Genomic DNA, 3641 nt, shown 5'->3' with positions numbered 1-3641 from the left:
TTTGTCTCGTAACCGAAACTGTAAAAAATCGAAATACATTTTAGCTTTAAGTTGAGCTTTAAAGATATTCACAAAATGAACACCAACACCACGTGATAGAACCTTACTACGAGCAGAATAAATCACAAACTTAGTGCCTTAACCACCTGGCCATGCCAGGCCTACGCAACTGGAGATGCCTAAGTTTTATTTTATTAATTGTTTTGAATACCTCCAATTAAAATACTATAACGAATCTTCAAATTTGTTTTAGTCCGAATCTATATAATAGGCCATTTGTACCCTGTCCACCACGAGGAATAGGACCCAGAATTTTAAAGTTGTTAGTCTGTAAACTCGCCGATGAACCAATAGAGTACTATCTATAAAGTAGTTTGTTTGTTTGAAGTTAAGCACAAAGCTACACAATGGACTATGTGTGCTCTGCCAACCACGGGTATCGAAACCCGGTTTCTAGCGTTGTAAGTCCGCAGACATACCGCCGTGTCACTGGCGGAGGGGGCTATAAGGTAGTTATAGTTAATTGTTTAAGATTTCTAAGCAGTTTTATGTTTTTACAGTTAGGACTAAATTCGTTTCAGAACCGAAAACAATATATTGATTCAATACATGAATATTTTATAAATAAACAACTGATTTCACGAAAGGATATTTGTTATGATAATTTAAATTAAGCTTAAATTAGGTTCTTATTTCGATATATATATGTGTGTGTGAGAGAGAAAAAACTCCTATATGAAAATAGTTAATTATAAAGATAATAAAAATGGAAGATAAAATGATGTTTACAACTTTATAAACATTGAACAACTATGATTGATGTTCAACCCTTTACTTAATACTGTAATATTAATGTTTTCGCCTCTATTTGAAATTAGTCACAGAACGTTTGCTAATGAAGTTAGTAAACACTCCTGTCAGTAGTCACCCAAAAATAGAAATATTCCATGACGAGGATAAAATATACAAACCACTTAATGCATGACAGAATAAAAAAACGCTGTCAGTTCCACCGGAGACAACCCGTGATGTTGAGTTTCTATGGCTCCAAATACCCATAATGTATATATATATATATATTAGCTCAGTAGTTGGTTAAATTGTTGCACAATAGAAAATGACTTTCCAAAGCATTGTAAAGGTTTGAGAAAAACACGGCAACACTTGCATTGATTACTCAGAAGACGATAACATATATCTCATTATATGCTTATGTTTGGTATAAAACAATTAATTAGATAACATCATCTGACTAGATATAACGGAAGCTCGTGTTGCTCCCAAAACGCATTCCGCATTTTGAGGTTGTGAGTATGCTATGAGTGTATCATTTATATTCAATATTTGGTCAAATGAGAGTAGCTTATAACATACAAGATGCATAAAACTAACAGAGACACTCAAACGTAAAGAATACAGAGAAAAGTATATCAGTCCAAAAAGTTATCAACAGAGTTCATTTGTAAAGTTGATTGTCAATCAGAAAATTAGTCTACGTTATGTTGATTTCAGTGCAAAGTTACACAGCTACCTGTGCATAGATCACTAATTTACACAGCTACCTGTGCATAGATCACTTTTACACAGCTACCTGTGCATAGATCACTTTTACACAGCTACCTGTACATAGACCACTTTTACACAGCTACCTGTACATAGACCACTTTTACACAGCTACCTGTGCATAGATCACTTTTACACAGCTACCTGTGCATAGATCACTAATTTTGACCTAAAAGGAAAACATCAGCTAGTCAACACCACTCCCGTTAACTGTTGGACTACTCTTATCTGATCGAATAATGATATTTGACCTTTACTCTTATAGCCCACCCACGACCCCAAAGAACGGAACGCATTTTCACAACACTGTGTCACAAACCATGAATCCTCATATTCTTTCTCCTGACATAATAACCACTAGGCCATTCCCAGCTTCCATCTTTCTTATTCTATGACATTATTAGTAATGGAGACTATACTCCAGTTAGAGCTTAGCTTTATTTTTGCATGATGAGAAACGATGAGTAACCAGGACCTGGAATTGTACAAAATAATTGAACAGAGTTTGATCTCTTTATGATCTAGAGTGTAACATAGTTGTTTGATCTATTTTTGATCTGGAGTATAACATAGTTATTTGATCTATTTTTGATCTAGAGTATAACATAGTTTTCACAAGTTGAAAAATATAGGTACATGTATATTTCCAAGCAAACAGTTTTGTTTAAAGATATACCAAGACTATATATCGTTCTGTAGCTATTAAAAAAGATGAACAGATGTAAAAACTTTAAAGTAAAAATTTAAAACAAACAGCGCTTTCAGAATCAAAAGATTGATAATTTAAGTAACAAAGATGCATTTAGGTCGGAGAGTTAGAATTTCTTAAGCGAGATCTATCTTTTACGTAATTACATTGGAAAACAAAGAAATGTGGATTAAGCTGGGACACCAGTACCATCTCGAAAAAGACGCGCAACAAGTCGTTTTGTAACAGGCGAGAATCCACAACCACAAAGGTCAGCTGCAAAAGCTATCCACGTGACCCAGGCAACAGCACCCAACATAAAGTTACATCTTCAAGCAGATATATCGGCCATATCATCGGACGGAGTGTTTACGGATTTCTATGCGATTGGACTATTGTCTCGGACACTGAAAAATCATCGTTTTCATACGTTAGATGGTTTATAGAAAACATGCAGGGAGCAGGGGTGCGCCTTAGACGTGACAACCTTACATCGAAGTCTTTTGCAATGGAAACTGGTCTATTGCTAAAACGTAAGACAATCAAATAGAGAATGATTGGATGTGGTTACATGGACTATAACAATGTGGTGAGGCTCCAAAATCATTTTGATATAACATATTCAACCTTTGTAATATTCATCTATTTAATGGTTATCGTTTAAAAGTTTGACTGGCTCACACACAATAACGGGTACTCATCAACGTGACTTATAGTATTAATCTGAAAGTAAATGTTTATGTTAAATTTGATTTAAAATCTTAGGTCCTATGCCTACTTTTGCAAAAGTGTATGATAATCAACTTACCCCTCTTTGACGAAGAGCTTAATAATATACGTTTTCTTCTTAATCCCGAATTCAAAATGTCTTCTCATTTGAAGTGCTCGACTAAATGAGATTTTTTTTCTACCTCGAGGGATAAAGAAGAACAAAAGGAAAGCTTTCTTGGAAAACTGTGAAAGAAACCAGATTGGCGTACGTGAAACACTGTTACCTACCTACTGTAAAAGAAAGTCAGTGGGATTTTGAAGTGTGTTAAAGCAAAGTAGGAATGTTGAACATTGATTAACCGGTTTTCAAACCGACGCGTACAGAGACTGGGGAGGGAAGGGGAGCAGTTGTTAAATTACAAAGTAAAAGTCGATATCCGAATTAACTTAGAGCGAAACTCTTCTTACTTGAGTCTTTTAATCTTTTTTTTTATATAATTGCAGTTGTTTAATACAAGAAAGTATTTTTTGTAAATCTCTATTTTTTTTCAGTACAAAACACTGAATCGCTGGAAATTATTTTAAACATTATTATTGGTTATTTTCTTCAAAAACCCAGAACTCTGGTGATAATATTTAGCAACTTTGTAACCCTTGATATTTTCAAAGCTATTCAGCC

The 3641-nt window shown here is 34.4% G+C and overlaps 1 protein-coding gene across 1 annotated transcript in view; it reads right to left on the bottom strand.

Moving 5' to 3' along the window:
• LOC106478277 (ELAV-like protein 4) overlaps positions 1-3108 on the bottom strand; it is an 88729-nt gene extending 85621 nt beyond the window's left edge. The window contains exon 1 of the mRNA XM_022381854.1: positions 3060-3108. The gene's annotated coding sequence lies outside the window, so the exon portion shown is untranslated. The remainder of the gene's footprint in view (positions 1-3059) is intronic.
• Positions 3109-3641: the final 533 nt, after the last annotated feature.

Source organism: Limulus polyphemus, unplaced genomic scaffold, assembly GCF_000517525.1.
Source record: "Limulus polyphemus unplaced genomic scaffold, Limulus_polyphemus-2.1.2 Scaffold195, whole genome shotgun sequence".
NCBI lineage: Eukaryota > Metazoa > Arthropoda > Merostomata > Xiphosura > Limulidae > Limulus > Limulus polyphemus.
Note: the sequence above shows the minus strand (reverse complement) of the source record. Positions and strands in the feature narration are given on the sequence as shown.